Consider the following 24,049-nt stretch of genomic DNA (forward strand, 5'->3'; position numbering starts at 1 on the left):
GCAGTATTATAGTAGTTATATTCTTGTACATAGGAGCAGGATTATAGTAGTTATATTCTTGTACATAGGGAGCAGTATTATAGTAGTTATATTCTTGTACATAGGAGCAGTATTATAGTAGTTATATTCTTGTACATAGGGGCAGTATTATAGTAGCTATATTCTTGTACATAGGAGCAGTATTATAGTATTTATATTCTTGTACATAGGGGGCAGTATTATAGCAGTTTTATTCTTGTATATAGGAGCAGTATTATAGTAGTTATATTCTTGTACATAGGGGCAGTATTATAGTAGTTATATTCTTGTACATAGGAGTAGTATTATAGTAGTTATATTCTTGTACATAGGAAGCAGTATTATAGTAGTTATATTCTTGTACATAGAGCAGTATTATAGTAGTTATATTCTTGCACATAGGAGCAGTATTATAGTAGTTATATTCTTGTACATAGGAGCAGTATTATAGTAGTTATACTCTTGTACATAGGAGTAGTATTATAGTAGTTATATTCTTGTACATAGGGGCAGTATTATAGTAGTTATATTCTTGTACATAGAGCAGTATTATAGTAGTTATATTCTTGTACATAGGAGTAGTATTATAGTAGTTATATTCTTGTACATAGGGAGCAGTATTATAGTAGTTATATTCTTGTACATAGGGGACAGTATTATAGTAGTTATATTCTTGCACATAGGGGCAGTATTATAGTAGTTATATTCTTGTACATACAGTGCCTACAAGTAGTATTCAACCCCCTGCAGATTTAGCTGGTTGACACATGCGGAATTAACTTGGCATTGTGACATTTGTACTGTAGATCAGCCTGGAAGTGGGAAATGCACTGCAGCAAATATTTTTTTTTTTTTTTTTTTTTTTTTTAAACGTTAAAAGTTAATTCAGAGTGTTATTTATTATTCAACCCCTCAAACCACAAGAATTCTGTTTGGTCCTCCTAAAGTATTAAGAAGTAGTTCAGGCACCAAGAATAATGAGCTTCACATGTGTGGATTAAAGATCTCTTTTGCCAGCCTTTTCTGACTATTTAAGACCCTCCCCAAACTTGTGAACAGCACTCAGACATGGTCAACATGGGAAAGACAAAGGAGCATTCCAAGGCCATCAGAGACAAGATCGTGGAGGGTCACAAGGCTGGCAAGGGGTACAAAACCCTTTCCAAGGAGTTGGGCCTACCTGTCTCCACTGTTGGGAGCATCATCCATAAGTGGAAGGCTTATGGAACTACTGTTAGCCTTCCACGGCCTGGACAGCCTTTGAAAGTGTCCTCCCGTGCCGAGGCCAGGCTTGTCCGAAGAGTCAAGGCTAACCCAAGGACAACAAGGAAGGAGCTCCGGGAAGATCTCATGGCAGTGGGGACATTGGTTTCAGTCAATACCATAAGTAACGTACTCCACCGCAATGGTCTCCGTTCCAGACGAGCCCGTAAGGTACCTTTACTTTCAAAGCGTCATGTCAAGGCTCGTCTACAGTTTGCTCATGATCACTTGGAGGACTCTGAGACAGACTGGTTCAAGGTTCTATGGTCTGATGAGACCAAGATCGAGATCTTTGGTGCCAACCACACACGTGACGTTTGGAGACTGGATGGCACTGCATACGACCCCAAGAATACCATCCCTATAGTCAAGCATGGTGGTGGCAGCATCATGCTGTGGGGCTGTTTCTCAGCCAAGGGGCCTGGCCATCTGGTCCGCATCCATGGGAAGATGGATAGCACGGCCTACCTGGAGATGTTGGCCAAGAACCTCCGCTCCTCCATCAAGGATCTTAAGATGGGTCGTAATTTCATCTTCCAACAAGACAACGACCCAAAGCACACAGCCAAGAAAACCAAGGCCTGGTTCAAGAGGGAAAAAGTCAAGGTGTTGGAGTGGCCTAGTCAGTCTCCTGACCTTAACCCAATTGAAAACTTGTGGAAGGAGCTCAAGAATAAAGTCCACATGAGACACCCAAAGAACCTAGATAACTTGGAGAAGATCTGCATGGAGGAGTGGGCCAAGATAACTCCACAGACCTGTGCCGGCCTGATCAGGTCTTATAAAAGACTATTATTAGCTGTAATTGCAAACAAGGGTTATTCCACAAAATATTAAACATAGGGGTTGTATAATAATTGACCCACACTTTTATGTTTAAAATTTAATAAAATTCAACTGAGCAACATAACTTTTTGGTTTGTAAGATTTATGCTTCTGTTCATAAATCCTACTCTCGTTTGCAGTTTGAAGGCTCTAACTTATTTGCATCTTATCAAACCAGCTAAATCTGCAGGGGGTTGAATACTACTTGTAGGCACTGTAGAGGGCAGTATTATAGTAGTTATATTCAGATACATAGGAGCAGTATTATAGTAGTTATATTCTTGTACATAGGGGCAGTATTGTAGTAGTTATATTCTTGTATATAGGGGCAGTATTATAGTAGTTATATTCTTGCACATAGGGGGCAGTATTATAGTAGTTATATTCTTGTACATAGGGGGCAGTATTATAGTAGTTATATTCTTGTACATAGGGGCAGTATTATAGTAGTTATATTCTTGTATATAGGGGCAGCATTATAGTAGTTATATTCTTGTACATAGGGAGCAGTATTATAGTAGTTATATTCTTGTACATAGGGGACAGTATTATAGTAGTTATATTCTTGTACATAGGGGCAGTATTATAGTAGTTATATTCTTGTACATAGGGAGCAGTATTATAGTAGTTATATTCTTGTACATAGGAGCAGTATTATAGTAGTTATATTCTTGTACATAGGGGCAGTATTATAGTAGCTATATTCTTGTACATAGGGGGCAGTATTATAGTAGTTATATTCTTGTACACAGGAGCAGTATTATAGTGGTTATATTCTTGTACATAGGGAGCAGTATTATAGTAGTTTTATTCTTGTACATAGAGCAGTATTATAGTAGTTATATTCTTGTACATAGGGAGCAGTATTATAGTAGTTATATTCTTGTACATAGGAGTAGTATTATAGTGGTTATATTCTTGTACATAGGAGCAGTATTATAGTAGTTATATTCTTGTACATAGGGAGCAGTATTATAGTAGTTATATTCTTGTACATAGGAGTAGTATTATAGTAGTTATATTCTTGTACATAGGAGCAGTATTATAGTAGTTATATTCTTGTACATAGGGGCAGTATTATAGTAGTTATATTCTTGTATATAGGGGCAGCATTATAGTAGTTATATTCTTGCACATAGGGAGCAGTATTATAGTAGTTATATTCTTGTACATAGGGGCAGTATTATAGTAGTTATATTCTTGTACATAGGGGCAGTATTATAGTAGTTATATTCTTGTATATAGGGGCAGCATTATAGTAGTTATATTCTTGTACATAGGGAGCAGTATTATAGTAGTTATATTCTTGTACATAGGAGCAGTATTATAGTAGTTATATTCTTGTACATAGGAGCAGTATTATAGTAGTTATATTCTTGTATATAGGGGCAGTATTATAGTAGTTATATTCTTGTACATAGGGGACAGTATTATAGTAGTTATATTCTTGTACATAGGGGCAGCATTATAGTAGTTATATTCTTGTACATAGGGGGCAGTATTATAGTAGTTATATTCTTGTACATAGGAGCAGTATTATAGTAGTTATATTCTTGTACATAGGGGCAGTATTATAGAAGTTATATCCTTGTACATAGGGGGCAGTATTATAGTAGTTATATTCTTGTACACAGGAGCAGTATTATAGTGGTTATATTCTTGTACATAGAGCAGTATTATAGTAGTTATATTCTTGTACATAGGGAGCAGTATTATAGTAGTTATATTCTTGTACATAGGAGTGGTATTATAGTAGTTATATTCTATTACATAGGAGCAGTATTATAGCAGCTATATTCTTGTACATAGGAGCAGTATTATAGTAGTTATATTCTTGTACATAGGAGGCAGTATTATAGTGGTTATATTCTTGTACATAGGGAGCAGTATTATAGTAGTTATATTCTTGTACATAGGGGCAGTATTATAGTTGTTATATTCTTGTACATAGGGAGCAGTATTATAGTAGTTATATTCTTGTACATAGGGGCAGTATTATAGTAGTTATATTCTTGTACATAGGGGGCAGTATTATAGTGGTTATATTCTTGTACATAGGAGCAGTATTATAGTAGTTATATTTTTGTACATAGGGGGAAGTATTATAGTGATTATATTCTTGTACATAGGGAGCAGTATTATAGTAGTTATATTCTTGTACATAGAGCAGTATTATAGTAGTTATATTCTTGTAAATAGGGGCAGTATTATAGTTGTTATATTCTTGTACATAGGGACAGTATTATAGTAGTTATATTCCTGTACATAAGAGCAGTATTATAGTAGTTATATTCTTGTACATAGGGGGCCGTATTATAGTGGTTATATTCTTGTATATAGGGGGCAGTATTATAGTGGTTATATTCTTGTACATAGGAGCAGTATTATAGTAGTTATATTCTTGTACATAGGAGCAGTATTATAGTAGTTATATTCTTGTACATAGGAGCAGTATTATAGTAGTTATATTCTTGTACATAGGAGCAGTATTATAGTAGTTATATTCTTATACATAGGGGCAGTATTATAGTAGTTATATTCTTGTACATAGGGGGCAGTATTATAGTAGTTATATTCTTGTACAAAAGGGCAGTATTATAGTAGCTATATTCTTGTACATAGGAGCAGTATTATAGTAGTTATATTCTTGTACATGGGGCAGTATTATAGTAGTTATATTCTTGTACATAGGAGCAGTATTATAATAGCTATATTCTTGTACATAGGGGCAGTATTATAATAGTTATATTCTTGTACAAAAGGGCAGTATTATAGTAGCTATATTCTTGTACATAGGAGCAGTATTATAGTAGTTATATTCTTGTACATAGGAGTAGTATTATAGTAGTTATATTCTTGTATATAGGGGCAGTATTATAGTAGTTATATTCTTGTACATAGGAGCAGTATTATAATAGCTATATTCTTGTACATAGGGGCAGTATTATAATAGTTATATTCTTGTACAAAAGGGCAGTATTATAGTAGCTATATTCTTGTACATAGGAGCAGTATTATAGTAGTTATATTCTTGTACATAGGAGTAGTATTATAGTAGTTATATTCTTGTATATAGGGGCAGTATTATAGTAGTTATATTCTTGTACATAGGGGACAGTATTATAGTAGTTATATTCTTGTACATAGGGGCAGTATTATAGTAGTTATATTCTTGTACATAGGGGGCAGTATTATAGTAGTTATATTCTTGTACATAGGAGCAGTATTATAGTAGTTATATTCTTGTACATAGGGGCAGCATTATAGTAGTTATATTCTTGTACATAGGGAGCAGTATTATAGTAGTTATATTCTTGTACATAGGAGTAGTATTATAGTAGTTATATTCTTGTATATAGGGGCAGTATTATAGTAGTTATATTCTTGTACATATGGGACAGTATTATAGTAGTTATATTCTTGTACATAGGGGCAGTATTATAGTAGTTATATTCTTGTAGATAGGGGGCAGTATTATAGTAGTTATATTCTTGTACATAGGAGCAGTATTATAGTAGTTATATTCTTGTACATAGGGGCAGTATTATAGTAGTTATATTCTTGTACATAGGGGCAGTATTATAGTAGTTATATTCTTGTATATAGGGGCAGTATTATAGTAGTTATTTTCTTGTACATAGGGGGCAGTATTATAGTAGTTATATTCTTGTACATAGGGGCAGTATTATAGTAGTTATATTCTTGTATATAGGGGCAGCATTATAGTAGTTATATTCTTGTACATAGGGAGCAGTATTATAGTAGTTATATTCTTGTACATAGGAGTAGTATTATAGTAGTTATATTCTTGTATATAGGGGCAGTATTATAGTAGTTATATTCTTGTACGTAGGGGACAGTATTATAGTAGTTATATTCTTGTACATAGGGGCAGTATTATAGTAGTTATATTCTTGTACATAGGGGGCAGTATTATAATAGTTATATTCTTGTACATAGGAGCAGTATTATAGTAGTTATATTCTTGTACATAGGGGCAGTATTATAGTAGTTATATTCTTGTACATAGGGGGCAGTATTATAGTAGTTATATTCTTGTACATAGGGGCAGTATTATAGTAGTTATATTCTTGTATATAGTGGCAGCATTATAGTAGTTATATTCTTGTACATAGGGAGCAGTATTATAGTAGTTATATTCTTGTACATAGTAGTAGTATTAAAGTAGTTATATTCTTGTATATAGGGGCAGTATTATAGTAGTTATGTTCTTGTACGTAGGGGACAGTATTATAGTAGTTATATTCTTGTACATAGGGGGCAGTATTATAGTAGTTATATTCTTGTACATAGGAGCAGTATTATAGTAGTTATATTCTTGTACATAGGGGCAGTATTATAGTAGTTATATTCTTGTATATAGGGGCAGTATTATATTAGTTATATTCTTGTATATAGGAGCTGTATTATAGTAGTTATATTCTTGTACATAGGGGGCAGTATTATAGTAGTTATATTCTTGTACATAATAGCAGTATTATAGTAGTTATATTCTTGTACATAGGGAGCAGTATTATAGTAATTAAATTCTTGTACATAGGAGCAGTATTATAGTAGTTATATTCTTGTACATAGGGGCAGTATTATAGTAGTTATATTCTTGTACATAGGGGGCAGTATTATAGTAGTTATATTCTTGTACAAAAGGGCAGTGTTATAGTAGCTTTATTCTTGTACATAGGAGCAGTATTATAGTAGTTATATTCTTGTACATGGGGGCAGTATTATAGTAGTTATATTCTTGTACATAGGAGCAGTATTATAATAGTTATATTCTTGTACATAGGGGCAGTATTATAATAGTTATATTCTTGTACATAGGGAGCAGTATTATAGTAGTTATATTCTTGTACATAGGGGCAGTATTATAGTAGTTATATTCTTGCATATAGGGGCAGCATTATAGTAGTTATATTCTTGTACATAGGGAGCAGTATTATAGTAGTTATATTCTTGTACATAGGAGTAGTATTATAGTAGTTATATTCTTGTATATAGGGGCAGTATTATAGTAGTTTATTCTTGTACATAGGGGACAGTATTATAGTAGTTATATTCTTGTACATAGGGGCAGTATTATAGTAGTTATATTCTTGTACATAGGGTGCAGTATTATAGTAGTTATATTCTTGTACATAGGAGCAGTATTATAGTAGTTATATTCTTGTACATAGGGGCAGCATTATAGTAGTTATATTCTTGTACATAGCGGCAGTATTATAGTAGTTATATTCTTGTATATAGGGGCAGTGTTATAGTAGTTATATTCTTGTACATAGGGGGCAGTATTATAGTAGTTATATTCTTGTACATAGGAGTAGTATTATAGTAGTTATATTCTTGTATATAGGGGCAGTATTATAGTAGTTATATTCTTGTACATAGGGGACAGTATTATAGTAGATATATTCTTGTACATAGGGGCAGTATTATAGTAGTTATATTCTTGTAGATAGGGGGCAGTATTATAGTAGTTATATTCTTGTACATAGGAGCAGTATTATAGTAGTTATATTCTTGTACATAGGGGCAGTATTATAGTAGTTATATTCTTGTACATAGGGGCAGTATTATAGTAGTTATATTCTTGTATATAGGGGCAGTATTATAGTAGTTATATTCTTGTACATAGGGGGCAGTATTATAGTAGTTATATTCTTGTACATAGGGACAGTATTATAGTAGTTATATTCTTGTATATAGGGGCAGCATTATAGTAGTTATATTCTTGTACATAGGGAGCAGTATTATAGTAGTTATATTCTTGTACATAGGAGTAGTATTATAGTAGTTATATTCTTGTACATAGGAGTAGTATTATAGTAGTTATATTCTTGTATATAGGGGCAGTATTATAGTAGTTATGTTCTTGTACGTAGGGGACAGTATTATAGTAGTTATATTCTTGTACATGGGGCAGTATTATAGTAGTTATATTCTTGTACATAGGGGGCAGTATTATAGTAGTTATATTCTTGTACATAGGAGCAGTATTATAGTAGTTATATTCTTGTACATAGGAGTAGTATTATAGTAGTTATATTCTTGTATATAGGGCAGTATCATAGTAGTTATATTCTTGTACATAGGGGACAGTATTATAGTAGTTATATTCTTGTATATAGGGGCAGTATTATAGTAGTTATATTCTTGTACATAGGGGGCAGTATTATAGTAGTTATATTCTTGTACATAGGGGCAGTATTATAGTAGTTATATTCTTGTATATAGGGGCAGCATTATAGTAGTTATATTCTTGTACATAGGGAGCTTTATTATAGTAGTTATATTCTTGTACATAGGAGTAGTATTATAGTAGTTATATTCTTGTATATAGGGGCAGTATTATAGTAGTTATATTCTTGTACGTAGGGGACAGTATTATAGTAGTTATATTCTTGTACATAGGAGCAGTATTATAGTAGTTATATTCTTGTACATAGGGGGCAGTATTATAGTAGTTATATTCTTGTACATAGGAGCAGTATTATAGTAGTTATATTCTTGTACATAGGTTCAGTATTATAGTAGTTATATTCTTGTACATAGGGGGCAGTATTATAGTAGTTTTATTCTTGTACATAGGGGCAGTATTATAGTAGTTATATTCTTGTATATAGGGGCAGCATTATAGTAGTTATATTCTTGTACATAGGGAGCAGTATTATAGTAGTTATATTCTTGTACATAGGAGTAGTATTATAGTAGTTATATTCTTGTATATAGGGGCAGTATTATAGTAGTTAGGTTCTTGTACGTAGGGGACAGTATTATAGTAGTTATATTCTTGTACATAGGGGCAGTATTATAGTAGTTATATTCTTGTACATAGGGGGCAGTATTATAGTAGTTATATTCTTGTACATAGGAGCAGTATTTTAGTAGTTATATTCTTGTACATAGGGGCAGTATTATAGTAGTTATATTCTTGTATATAGGGGCAGTATTATAGTAGTTATATTTTTGTATATAGGAGCTGTATTATAGTAGTTATATTCTTGTACATAGGGGACAGTATTATAGTAGTTATATTCTTGTACATAGGGGCAGTATTATAGTAGTTATATTCTTGTACATAGGGGGCAGTATTATAGTAGTTATAATCTTGTAAATATGGGGGCAGTATTATAGTAGTTATATTCTTGTACATAGGGGCAGTATTATAGTAGCTATATTCGTGTATATAGGGGCAGTATTATAGTAGTTTTATTCTTGTACATAGGGGGCAGTATTATAGTAGTTATTTTCTTGTACATAGGGGCAGTATTATTGTAGTTATATTCTTGTATATAGGGGCAGCATTATAGTAGCTATATTCTTGTACATAGGGAACAGTATTATAGTAGTTATATTCTTGTACATAGGAGTAGTATTATAGTAGTTATATTCTTGTATATAGGGGCAGTATTATAGTAGTTATGTTCTTGTACGTAGGGGACAGTATTATAGTAGTTATATTCTTGTACATAGGGGCAGTATTATAGTAGTTATATTCTTGTACATAGGGGGCAGTATTATAGTAGTTATATTCTTGTACATAGGAGCAGTATTATAGTAGTTATATTCTTGTACATAGGGGCAGTATTATAGTAGTTATATTCTTGTATATAGGGGCAGTATTATAGTAGTTATATTCTTGTACATAGGAGCTGTATTATAGTAGTTATATTCTTGTACATAGGGGGCAGTATTATAGTAGTTATATTCTTGTACATAGGGAGCAGTATTATAGTAGTTAAATTCTTGTACATAGGAGCAGTATTATAGTAGTTATATTCTTGTACATAGGGGCAGTATTATAGTAGTTATATTCTTGTACATAGGGGCAGTATTATAGTAGTTATATTCTTGTACATAGGAGTAGTATTATAGTAGTTATATTCTTGTACATAGCAGCAATATTATAGTAGTTATATTCTTGTACATAGGGGCAGTATTATAGTAGTTATATTCTTGTACATAGGGGGCAGTATTATAGTAGTTATATTCTTGTACACAGGAGCAGTATTATAGTGGTTATATTCTTGTACATAGGGAGCAGTATTATAGTAGTTATATTCTTGTACATAGAGCAGTATTATAGTAGTTATATTCTTGTACATAGGGAGCAGTATTATAGTAGTTATATTCTTGTACATAGGAGTAGTATTATAGTAGTTATATTCTTGTACATAGGAGCAGTATTATAGTAGTTATATTCTTGTACATAGGAGCAGTATTATAGTAGTTATATTCTTGTACATAGGAGCAGTATTATAGTAGTTATATTCTTGTACGTAGGAGGTAGTATTATAGTGGTTATATTCTTGTACATAGGGAGCAGTATTATAGTAGTTATATTCTTGTACATAGGGGCAGTATTATAGTAGTTATATTCTTGTACATAGGGGGCAGTATTATAGTAGTTATATTCTTGTACATAGGGGGCAGTATTATAGTTGTTATATTCTTGTACATAGGAGCAGTATTATAGTAGTTATATTCTTGTACATAGGGGGAAGTATTATAGTTGTTATATTCTTGTACATAGGGACAGTATTATAGTAGTTATATTCCTGTACATAAGAGCAGCATTATAGTAGTTCTATTCTTGTACATAGGGGGCAGTATTATAGTGGTTATATTCTTGTACATAGGGGGCAGTATTATAGTGGTTATATTCTTGTACATAGGAGCAGTATTATAGTAGTTATATTCTTGTACATAGGAGCAGTATTATAGTAGTTATATTCTTGTACATAGGAGCAGTATTATAGTAGTTATATTCTTGTACATAGGAGCAGTATTATAGTAGTTATATTCTTATACATAGGGGCAGTATTATTGTAGTTATATTCTTGTACATAGGGGGCAGTATTATAGTAGTTATATTCTTGTACATAGGAGCAGTATTATAATAGTTATATTCTTGTACATAGGGGCAGTATTATAATAGTTATATTCTTGTACATAGGGGCAGTATTATAATAGTTATATTCTTGTACATAGGGGCAGTGTTATAGTTGTTATATTCTTGTACATAGGTGGCAGTATTATAGTAGTTATATTCTTATACATAGGGGCAGTATTATAGTAGTTACATTCTTGTACATAGTAGCAGTATTATAGTAGTTATATTCTTGCACATAGGAGCAGTATTATAATAGTTATATTCTTGTACATAGGGGCAGTGTTATAGTAGATATATTCTTGTACATAGGAGCAGTATTATAGTAGTTATATTCTTGTACATAGGGGGTAGTATTATAGTAGTTATATTCTTGTACATAGGGGGCAGTATTATAGTAGTTATATTCTTGTACATAGGGAGCAGTATTATAGTAGTTATATTCTTGTACATAGGGGGCAGTATTATAGTAGTTATATTCTTGTACATAGGAGCAGTATTATAGTAGTTATATTCTTGTACATAGGGGCAGTGTTATAGTTGTTATATTCTTGTACATAGGGGGCAGTATTATAGTAGTTATATTCTTATACATAGGGGCAGTATTATAGTAGTTATATTCTTGTACATAGTAGCAGTATTATAGTAGTTATATTCTTGCACATAGGAGCAGTATTATAATAGTTATATTCTTGTACATAGGGGCAGTGTTATAGTAGTTATATATTTGCTTGACATTTTTTTGCTGAAGCTTTTATATCATCTCCAAGTCTGTGCATTGAAGATACTGTTTGAATGACTTTACATATGTATTACAGTGGGTACGGAAAGTATTCAGATCTCTTTGAATTGTTCACTCTTTGTTTCATTGCAGCCATTTGGTAAATTCTAAAAATTTCATTTTTTTCTCATTACAGTCCACTCTGCCCCCCATCTTGACTGAAAAAAATCAGAAATGTAGAAATTTTTGCAAATTTAAAAAAAAAGAAAAACTGAAATATCACATGGTCATAAGTATTCAGACCCTTTGCTCAGACACTCATATTTAAGTCACATGCTGTCCATTTCCTTGTGATCCTCCTTGAGATTGTTTTACTCCTTCATTGAAGTCCAGCTCTGTTTAATTAAACTAATAGGACTTGATTTGGAAAGGCACACACCTGTCTATATAAGACCTCACAGCTCACAGTGCATGTCAGACCAAATGAGAATCATCAGCTCAAAGGAACTGCCCAAGGAGCTCAGAGACAGAATTGTGGCAAGGCACAGATCTGGCCCAGGTTACAAAAGTATTTCTGCATTACTCAAGGTTCCTAAGAGCACAGTGGCCTCCATAATCCTTAAATGGAAAAAGTTTGGGGCCACAAGAAGTCTTCCTAGACTTGGCTATCCAGCCAAACTGAGCAATCGTAGGAGAAGAGCCTTGGTGAAGAGGTAAAGAAGAACCCCAAGATCACTGTAGCTGAGCTCCAGAGATGCAGTAGGGAGATGGGAGAAAGTTCCACAAAGTCAACTATCACTGCAGCCCTCCACCAGTCGGGCCTTTATGGCAGAGTGGCCCGACGGAAGCCTCTCCTCAGTGCAAGACATATGAAAACCCGCATAGAGTTTGCTCAAAAACACATGAAGGACTCCCAGACTATGAGAAATAAGATTCTCTGGTCTGATGAGACAAAGATGGTACTTTTTGGTGATAATTCTAAGTGGTATGTGTGGAGAAAACAAGGCACTGCTCATCACCTGCCCAATACAATCCCAACAGTGAAACATGGTGGTGGCAGCATCATGCTATGGAGGTGTTTTTCAGCTGCAGGGACAGGACGACTGGTTGCAATTGAAGGAAACATGAATGTGTCCAAATACAGAGATATCCTGGATGAAAACCTCTTCCAGAGTGCTCTGGACCTCAGACTTGACCGAAGGTTCACCTTCCAACAAGACAATGACCCTAAGCACACAGCTAAAATAACAAAGGAGTGGCTTCAGAACAACTCTGTGACCATTCTTGACTGGCCCAGCCAGAGCCCTGACCTAAACCCAATTGGGCATCTCTGGAGAGACTTGAAAATGGCTGTCCACCAGCATTCACCATCCAACCTGACGGAACTGGAGAGGATCTGCAAAGAAGAATGGCAGAGGATCCCAAATCCAGGTGTGAAAAACTTGTTGCATCATTCCCAAGACGACTAATGGCTGTACTAGCTCAAAAGGGGGCTTCTACTCAATACTGAGCAAAGGGTCTCATTACTTATGACCATGTGATATTTCAGTTTCTATTTTTTAATAAATTTGCAAAAATTTTTACATTTCTGTTTTTTGTAAGTCAAGATGGGGTGCAGAGTTACTTTAATGAGAAAAAAAATGAACTTTTTAGAATTTACGAAATGACTGAAATGAAACAAAGAGTGAAAAATTTAAAGGGGTCTGAAAACTTTCTGTACCCACTGTAAATGTGAGTTTAGCTAAAACGTTTTTGCACACAATAATGAAATAGAATATTGAATATTTCAATACATTAAAGTTATTTAAAGGCAAAAGTCCCACACTGGATAAAGAAAAAGTTAAATAATATTTAGCACTTTTTTGTCATCCTATTCATACAAATTTTTCCACTGTAGTTTAAAAAAAATAACATGTAATGTATATGACGCGCCCCTGGGCCTGTGTCGCGCTGCGTTGCGCATGCGGGAGCCTACCCGGAGCCGGATCAGTGGAGGGTTGTAGTCTCGTGGCGGTGACCCGGTCCGTGCCCAGGGAGTCAAACTAGACGGCAGTCTATTAGTAGTAAATAGTTGATGACTACGCCACCCGTTGAGTGCAGCCAGGGAGCTGCTGCTGCAGGGCAGACCGCTGAGGCCGGTGGTAGGATTGTGCAGCGTGATAGTATAACCCCCAACGGGAGGGGTATGGCCTCAGGGCAGCCGACGTGGATGATGGGGGTAGCAGGAACCACTCAGAGACGGTACGGTGTAGTTCAGGGTCTTTACTGGTAACAACGATAGACCCTCCCGGAGTACTTGCTAGCAAACGGGGCCTGGTCAGTCTTTGAGCAGATGGGATCTCCCCTGGCCAGGCGTAGTTGTAGGCCTCACAAACTGACTGTACTCTTCTGGCTACCTTGCTAGAAGCTGATGTAAGTAGCCCACGTCCCTGAGTGTACCGTGTGGTGCTCACCCGTATGGCCGGTGACTCGGGGCCTTCTAATGGCTTCCGCTCCACGATGGCGGTGCTGGTCCCACGCGTGTGACCGTGCCTTCGGGCTTCTGGGCCAGAGGACCTGAAATCCCCTGCCTGACGGATTCTGCTGCTGGGTAGAAGTTAGTCCCCACAGCCTCGGACTCCGGGTCCGGTAAAGAATCTTCTTAGTCAGGGCGAGCGCTGCAGCTGCCAGCCCCTGACTCCTTGGAACTCTCCTGTTTCCTATGCTGCTTCTTGTCTCCACTCTCCTTGTCTGACTCACCCTGCCTCAGCCCCGGGTTTATACAGGGGAAGTTCTTCCCCTCCCAAGACTGGGCAGGAGGTGTGGCATGCACAGGATCCCTGACCAAAGGACCTCCCACCTGCTCTCAGACATAACATTACATTACTGTGGAAAACCAGACCCCTGGGGTGCCACATTCCCCCCTAGTGAAATTTAGTACTCCGGGACTAAACACATTTAGAAAAACATAACAAAGTATAACAATAACAATACTATAAGAAAAACACATAAGATGGTTACGGCGTGTCCGCAACCGGATGCAGTCTTTGAAGAAAAGCAAAGGTGTCCATTTCACCAACACAGGGAGACGTAACCAGGTAGGGGTCTGTCCTACCCCGAGTCCTTAACAGTCTCTAGTCCATCCTGGGTTACGCTCCAACTATATACAAGGATTCCCGGTAAATCCACCAAGGTTTCCTAAAAACAACTGGAAACACAAAATTATTCACAAGCAACAATACACAGAAAAACATAAATAAAACAATTTATACACTTTAAATTCTCCAGCGTGCGGGTAACTGGCCTCTAGTGGCCCGAGTGGACCTACGGAGCTGACTGTCTGGCCCTGAACTACAGGGTGTAGGAGCTGTCAAGGGTAAACTGGGCAGCTGTCTACCGGCTCTTTGTCTCACTAGGGGTACGGCAGGCTCACTATAAGCAGAGGGTTGATTCTCCTGTTCTGCTTGTGTGGAGTCTTCTGCCTCCTGGACCGGCTGTTCTTCCAGCTCTACCCGTTGCTCCGTAGGTTCTTGGGATGATGGTTGGAGGAAGGTGAGTACGGGTACCACAACTGCACCATTGACTTGAGTCCAAGACTGAGGGAAGTCCCCGAGCACGGTACTAACCATATCTTCCCTTTCTTCCACGGGTCGATGGTCTTCTTGTTCCTCTTCAGGGTTCCTCAGTTGTTCGGGACACTTCTTCAGGTGGTCCCGGGATACAATGGCTGTGGTTTCCCCTCCGTCTTTACTGATGGTACAGACCTTCGGGTTCTCGTGGCCTGAGGGCAGTACGGTGTACGGGTCCTCCTCCCACTGGTCATCCAACTTGTGGAGCCGTCTTTTCCTCTTCAAGACCTGCTCTCCGGGTACCAGGGGAACAGCGGGAGCATACTGGTTGTAAGTCTTCTCTTGTCTTTCCCTAGCCTGACAGAGACTTCGCTCCACGCTCTCTTGTACTCTCCGGTACTGCTGCTGCCTCTCTGTGTCCCAGTCTGTTTCTGGTGAAGTGTCCTCAGGTGTCAGGACTCCCATTTCCAGGTCAACAGGTAACTTACCAGGTCTCGCCCTCATTAGGTAAGCCGGGGTACAGTTGGTGGAACCTACCGGGATGTGGTTGTATAGGTCCACCAGATCGGGCAACTTCTCAGGCCACAGACTGCGTTCTTCCAGGGGCAATGTTTTTAGCAGATCCATTACCACCTGGTTCATTTTTTCACAAAGTCCATTAGTTTGCGGATGGTAGGGTGTCGTCCTTATCTTCCGGCAGCCATACAGATTGCAGAATTCCTGGAAGACCTCCGCTTCAAAGGCAGGTCCCTGGTCCGTCAGCACTTGGTCCGGGTACCCGTGTGGACGGCAGAAGTGCTGCTGGAAGGCTCTAGCTGCTGTTTGAGCCGTTAAGTCCTTGACGGGGACGACAACCAAGAACCGGGAGTAATGATCCACGATGGTTAACGCGTAGACGTAGCCACTTCTGCTTGGGGTCAGTTTTACTTGATCCAAGGCTACCAGTTCCAACGGTTGCCGGGTGACGATGGACTGCAGGGGAGTCTTCTGGCTGGCCCGGTCCTTCCTTCTCAGATTGCACGGGCCACAGTCTCTGCACCACTTCTCGATGGTTCCCCTCATGCCTACCCAGTGGAACCGCTCACGCAGCAGGAACTCCAGCTTTTTCCACCCGAAGTGTCCAGCTCCGTCGTGGTATGCCTCCATCACCATGGCTGCGTCTCTTCGTGGCACCACTACTTGCCAGAGTAGTTCATGCGTCCGGGAGTTGACCATTCTGCGGCACAACTTCCCCTTGTAAAGGAATAGTCGACTCTTCTCCGCCCATAGTTGTTTGGCTTCCTCCGGAGCGTCTGGTTCAAGTCGAGCCTCCGGCCGAGTCAGCATCTCCTTCACCAGTCGGACGGCAGGGTCGCTGTCTTGCATTTCCGCCCAGTTGTAGTGGGGTAAGGGGTTCAACGTAGCAGCCTGTTTACCCCTTACCCGGTGGGAATACTGGATAGTCCCATGACGGTGGAACGCAGGGAGTTCAACTTCTTCCAGTCCCTCCGGATCTTCTCCTTCGTCCGGCAGGTTGGGCATCCTGGACAGGGCATCCGCGTTAGTATTGGAGCGTCCTGCCCGGTATTTGATTGTGAACTCGTAGTTGGACAGACGGGCCATCCACCTCTGCTCCAGGGCACCGAGTCTTGCCGTGTCCAGGTGTATCAACGGGTTGTTATCCGTGTATACGGTGAACCGGGAAGAAGCGAGGTAATGCCTAAAGCGCTCGGTGACTGCCCATACCACGGCCAGGAACTCTAGCTTAAATGAGCTGTAATTCTCGGGGTTCCTTTCGGTGGGTCGCAGTTTTCGGCTGGCATAGGAGATCACTCGTTCTCTCCCCTGCTGAATCTGGGATAGTACGGCTCCTAGCCCGATGTTACTGGCGTCGGTGTAGAGGATGAAGGGCTGGCTATAGTCTGGGTACGCCAAGATTTCATCCCCCGTGAGGGCCATCTTCAGCTGGCGGAAGGACTCTTCTTCTAGCTCTTCCCATTTGAAGGGCGGCTTCTGGTTCTTGGCCTTCCGGGACTGGCCTATCAGGAGGTCCTGCATAGGCGCTGCCTTTTTGGTGAAACCGGGAATAAACCTTCGGTAGTAGCCTACCAACCCTAGGAACTGCCGCACTTCTTTTACGCTGGAGGGGCTTGGCCATCCCTTAATTGCGGTGATCTTATCGGGGTCGGGAGCCACTCCGTCAGCGCTCACCACGTGTCCCAGGTATTGCACCTTTGGTTTCAGGAGGTGACACTTGGAGGGTTTCACCTTTAGGCCGTAACTCGCCAGAGCTTCGAACACCTCCGCCAGGTGTTTCAGGTGGTCCTCATAAGTTTTGGAGTATACGATGACATCGTCCAGGTACAACAGGACCGTCTCGAAGTTTCTGTGGCCCAGACAGCACTCCATTAATCGTTGGAAGGTTCCTGGGGCGTTGCAGAGTCCGAACGGCATGCAGGTGAACTCACTAAGTCCCATCGGGGTGGTGAATGCGGTCTTCTCCCGGTCCGCCTCTGCTACAGGAACCTGCCAGTACCCGCTAGTGAGATCCAAGGTAGAGAAGAAGTTAGCAGATCTTAAAGCAGCCAATGACTCCTCTATCCTTGGTAAGGGGTACGCATCCTTGTGTGTGATACGGTTGATTTTCCGGTAATCTACACACATCCTCATGGTGTTGTCTTTCTTTTTGACTAAAACTAGTGGGGCTGCCCAGGGGCTACAGCTATCCCGGATTACCCCAGCCTCCTTCATGTCTCTAAGCATCCCCTTGGCGTGTTGGTAATGTGCAGGGGGTACGGGTCGATACCTCTCTTTTATGGGAGGATGATCTCCCGTGGGGATGCGGTGTTCTACCCCCTTGACTCGCCCGAAGTCTAACGGGTGTTTACTAAACACTCTCTCATACTCTTGAACCACCCGATAGACTCCTTGTTTCTGATGTGAGGGAGTGGAATCAGTACCCAAATGTAGTTGCTGACACCAGTCCTCCATGTCTTTCTTAGAGCCGTTACCTTCCTCCGGGTGAGATGGAGGCAAGGGTTCCACAGATTGTATAGAATTTTGATTAGTGGTATATAATTTGGCTAGCGTGGCATACCGGGGCAGGTACACTTCCCTCTCCCCGATATTTATTATGCGAATGGGCACCCTCCCATGGCGTACATTGACCACCCCCCGTGCTGTCAAAATGGTGGGCCTACTGTCTGAGTAAACTGGTTCTACCATTGCCTGGTAATCTCTTCCTCTCAGACCAATAGCTGCCCGGCACCAAATCATCATTTCACTTTTTGGGGGCATGGCAATAGGAAAAGGGTCACACATTCTTACGCTACCAATCTCACCGCCGGAGAGTTCCACTTGTTGCCGTTGCATCAGTGCCCGGATCTCTTTCTGGAGCACTCGCTGCTCGCCGGAGCTGGCGTTCTTGGCAACCTGCTGTAGAAGGAAAATCACTTCTGCAAGACAATTCTCAATTACATTAGTTCCTAGAGTTATTTTTGGGTGGCTCTCATGTTTGTCAATGTCTACAATGATCAGTCCCTGTGCTGCCAGTTCGACTCTACCGATTTTGATGGTCACCTCTTTAAATCCGATTTGTGGCACGGGCTGGCCATTGCTGGCGATGATACTCAAGTCGTCGTCAGGGTAGCGGGTAATATCCGAGTCATTCCAGTACTGCTTAAAGAGCACGTACGGGATGGTGGTGACCTGTGACCCGGTGTCCAGTAGGGCACTCATGGGAATGCCATCCAGTACCACAGGCAAGACTGGACATCCTCCCACATATCTGTCGCGCCAGTTCGATGGGCCTGGTGATCTTTTTCCTGGGGGTTGGCCCTCTACCCCCAGGTTGTGCCCGTTTAAAGAACAGTACCTTTCCATATGTCCGGGTTGATTGCAGCGGCGGCAGATGGGTCGTCCGTCCTCGCTGTATCGGTCACTGGGTCTTCCTCTGGCCGGTGGGGTCCTCCTTGGTCGACGCCACGGGATGTCCTCCGGTCCGGATGCCAACTGGATCTTCCCTGGGGTGGAAACCTGTAAAGACTGCACAGTTCGGGTTAGCGCAGCAACGCTCTTAGCTAGCTCTTGGACCTGATGGTGTAGGTCTGGAGCCGGGTCATTGTCCAAAGCCTGCGCATCAGCTCCCACAGGCCCTGCTGACAAGGGCGCCGCCTCCTGGTAGTAAGTGGTAGTGGGGCGTCTGTGGGTCACAACGCCACCTGGTGCCGGTTCTCGGAGCACCCGGATGGCTCTGTCCTTGAACTGTGCAAAGTCCAGATGGGGATCTTGTAAGGCCATTGCCCGCAACTGGGTTCGGTGGGCATTGCAATATAAACCCTCTATAAATTGTTCAGTCAACAGCCTGTCCTCGTTTCCCACCCCATCAGGGTCGGTCTGCTTTATGGCCCTCAGGGCCTCTTGTAGGTTTAGTGCATAGTCCCTTATACTCTCATGCGCTCGCTGCTTGCACCCGTAGAATCTAAGCTTAATCTCGGCTGAGGTGCGGGTATCAAAGGTGTCCTTCAGCCGGGTTAGTATCCCTGCGACAGTCTTCCTCCCAGGTGGCCAGGATTTTACTTCCCTTTTGGCTGCCCCGGTTAGTTGGGCCACCAGGATGCTCACTTTTTGCTCTTCTGTGAGGGGGTACACCTGGAAGAGGCTATCCAGCTTTTCTCTAAAGTCATGCAGGGTATGTGACTCCCCTGAGTACTGGGGTAGCCAAGCTGCTCCCGGGATATAGGGCATGGTGAAGGGCATAACTGCAGCAGCGGTGGCGCTGGCGGGGGTTGAGGCAGTGAAGCTCTCCTCCGTATCCGACATCTTCCTCCCCCCTAGTGGACCGTGGCCTACCTTGCGATGATCCTGTTCCGTAGGCCGCGGCTCCGCAGTGGATCGTCAGGGTTGAGGACCTTCCGTCGCGCTCCGGTGACGTCGGCGTCTGCTGGGCTCCTTCCAGGACCTTACGCAACGTCCGGACGTGAGGCGGGGCTTCAGTTCTCGCGTGCTTTCGGAGTCCACGCCCCTCTTCTTCCCGTGCGGCGTCCTCAAGATGGCGTCCAATGGCGGGAAAACTCCACGGATGGCGGGAAGAAGGTCGAAGATGGCGCCGGATGGCGGGAAAACTTCGCGGATGGCGGGAAGAAGGTAGAAGATGGCGCCGGATGGCGGGAAACCTCCACGGATAGCGGGAATCTTCACCATTGGTAAGTTTGAACAGTCTTTGCTTTTCAGGCACGCAGTACCCGGTGGTTGCGGGCACGAAATCCTGCCGACTACGCCAAAGTTGACGCGCCCCTGGGCCTGTGTCGCGCTGCGTTGCGCATGCGGGAGCCTACCCGGAGCCGGATCAGTGGAGGGTTGTAGTCTCGTGGCGGTGACCCGGTCCGTGCCCAGGGAGTCAAACTAGACGGCAGTCTATTAGTAGTAAATAGTTGATGACTACGCCACCCGTTGAGTGCAGCCAGGGAGCTGCTGCTGCAGGGCAGACCGCTGAGGCCGGTGGTAGGATTGTGCAGCGTGATAGTATAACCCCCAACGGGAGGGGTATGGCCTCAGGGCAGCCGACGTGGATGATGGGGGTAGCAGGAACCACTCAGAGACGGTACGGTGTAGTTCAGGGTCTTTACTGGTAACAACGATAGACCCTCCCGGAGTACTTGCTAGCAAACGGGGCCTGGTCAGTCTTTGAGCAGATGGGATCTCCCCTGGCCAGGCGTAGTTGTAGGCCTCACAAACTGACTGTACTCTTCTGGCTACCTTGCTAGAAGCTGATGTAAGTAGCCCACGTCCCTGAGTGTACCGTGTGGTGCTCACCCGTATGGCCGGTGACTCGGGGCCTTCTAATGGCTTCCGCTCCACGATGGCGGTGCTGGTCCCACGCGTGTGACCGTGCCTTCGGGCTTCTGGGCCAGAGGACCTGAAATCCCCTGCCTGACGGATTCTGCTGCTGGGTAGAAGTTAGTCCCCACAGCCTCGGACTCCGGGTCCGGTAAAGAATCTTCTTAGTCAGGGCGAGCTCTGTAGCTGCCAGCCCCTGACTCCTTGGAACTCTCCTGTTTCCTATGCTGCTTCTTGTCTCCACTCTCCTTGTCTGACTCACCCTGCCTCAGCCCCGGGTTTATACAGGGGAAGTTCTTCCCCTCCCAAGACTGGGCAGGAGGTGTGGCATGCACAGGATCCCTGACCAAAGGACCTCCCACCTGCTCTCAGACATAACATTACATTACTGTGGAAAACCAGACCCCTGGGGTGCCACATATAGTGCAGAGAAGAAAAAAAAATGTATTTTTAAGAAGAACCTTAAACAGAATTTATTATCCGTCAGAAAAGAACCTACTGTTGTGCTTTTTTTAAAAAAAATTGTATTTTTTTTTCCATGTCACATTATTTATTAAAACAAATAAATAAATTAGCACTCTTGCAATTTTCACACTGGCCTCTGAGGCTTTTTTTTAAACCTAAACTTTCTGTCTCTTTAGGAAGAGTTTTCAGCAGTTTCCTTATCATCACAGTCAGGATTACAATGACTGATTACACAGCTCTGAAAACATTTGATCCACCAATCCCAATAAGCAATATCATATCTTTCGCTGCTCCCCCTTGCTTCACAATGTCCTCTGCACACGCTCATTAGATGCTTCAGTATAAGAGATAGGATCGTGGTCTATTTATTGCTACTAATGTATATGTGTATTTCCTGAAACTACAGGAAGTTAAAGTCTAAAAAAGCCCCAGTGGCCGGTGTGAGAATTGCAAGATTTATATAAAAAAAAAAAATTATAAAAATGATTTTAGTATGGTCTTTGTGCTGTTGTATGAAATTTGTGCAGTTATGTTGTGGGTCTAAAATACAACGTATAGACTAACGCGTTTCATAAATGTCATTTCGGTATCTTTCCTCTTAAATATGTGACCAGTAACCGTTTTATAAAACCAGCTGCATGAAGGCGCCTGCCAAGCACCGACATTAAATCCCGCAGCCTTGATTCTTGATAGCGCTCATAAACTTCTCGAAGAAGAGAGGGTACGTGAATCTGACTGTGAAAATGACGTTCAATTATATTTATTGATTTGGGTTTCATAGAAAAAAAAAAAAAAAAAAGCTTTAATTTATTGCAATTTACAGCTGAGAGGAAAATTGTCTCCTGTCTTTAATATCCCAGCATGCACCTGGAGTTAAGAAGGTCTCAGCGGGGGCCCCTGCGTACACCTGTGGATAGGCAGGAAGATTCCACTCCTAACATTCGACCAGCTCTCAGTTAATGAAGAACACTTTCATTTGTATCATTCCAAAATGACGTTCTAGAGAAATGGATCCAGGTCTTCACCAGAACTACAGGAATAAGATAACACAATATGCGCAATATAATGGGCTGTAATGTGTAAAGGCGTCAATGGAGAAGAACACGGGAAGAAATGTCCCAATCTATCGAGTTCTCGTCAGTAAATTGGAATAAGATTTCTGCAATGATGAGAAAATCATTTCCGCAGTTCTCCTCAGCGGTTGATGCAGGTCCAGCCAGGGAAGTTCAGGGACTTCTATCACCTTGCAGTCACATTCCCTGTTCCTCCCACCAGCTCCACATGAAAGCTTGAAAAGATTCCAATAGTCACTGTCATCTCAACAAACTTTGAATAAATCAAGAGTACCATTAAATATAAGAACCTTTGTTATATACCTTTCTCCACTTTTCCTCCTCCACCTCTTGAATTCATCATCAGCTTTGATAAACTGCCAAAATCCGTCACTGAGGGATCAGATTACAGCTGACTATTGAATTCCAAGGAGAAGGCAGGGAGGAGCAGAGAGAGGCAAGCATACACCTCTTGAATTCATCATCAGCTTTGATAAACTGCCAAAATCCGTCACTGAGGGATCAGATTACAGCTGACTATTGAATTCCAAGGAGAAGGCAGGGAGGAGCAGAGAGAGGCAAGCATACACCTCTTGAATTCATCATCAGCTTTGATAAACTGCCAAAATCCGTCACTGAGGGATCAGATTACAGCTGACTATTGAATTCCAAGGAGAAGGCAGGGAGGAGCAGAGAGAGGCAAGCATATACCTCTTGAATTCATCATCAGCTTTGATAAACTGCCAAAATCCGTCACTGAGGGATCAGATTACAGCTGACTATTGAGTTCCAAGGAGAAGGCAGGGAGGAGCAGAGAGAGGCAAGCATACACCTCTTGAATTCATCATCAGCTTTGATAAACTGCCAAAATCCGTCACTGAGGGATCAGATTACAGCTGACTATTGAATTCCAAGGAGAAGGCAGGGAGGAGCAGAGAGAGGCAAGCATACACCTCTTGAATTCATCATCAGCTTTGATAAACTGCCAAAATCCGTCACTGAGGGATCAGATTACAGCTGACTATTGAATTCCAAGGAGAAGGCAGGGAGGAGCAGAGAGAGGCAAGCATACACACACACACACACACACACACACCAGTGCTGCTGCTTTCTGGTCAGTGTTTAATTTCATGCCAGTTCTGAAATCACAGCTACCCTGCTCAGTGCTGCTGTATTTTGACCTCCATGCTGCTGCTGTCGCTTATGAACATATGCTGCACAGAGACAGATGAGCAGGACTCCCCTGTGTTAGTGTGTGTATTTTGTATGGGATACATGATATCTACACCCACTAGCTCAGAGACAACTGAAAATCAGAGATATATCCTGCAGAGGAGAAAACTGGTGAAAATGCAGAATACAAGTTATATAATGGTCAGAAATTGTGTTATTCCTTTGAGAAAACTCACAACAGCTGATCTTGGAAAGTCAT

This window comes from Phyllobates terribilis, unplaced genomic scaffold (genome assembly GCF_046119375.1).
Source record: "Phyllobates terribilis strain yellow unplaced genomic scaffold, ASM4611937v1 Scaffold_4__5_contigs__length_816908805, whole genome shotgun sequence".
Lineage (NCBI taxonomy): Eukaryota > Metazoa > Chordata > Amphibia > Anura > Dendrobatidae > Phyllobates > Phyllobates terribilis.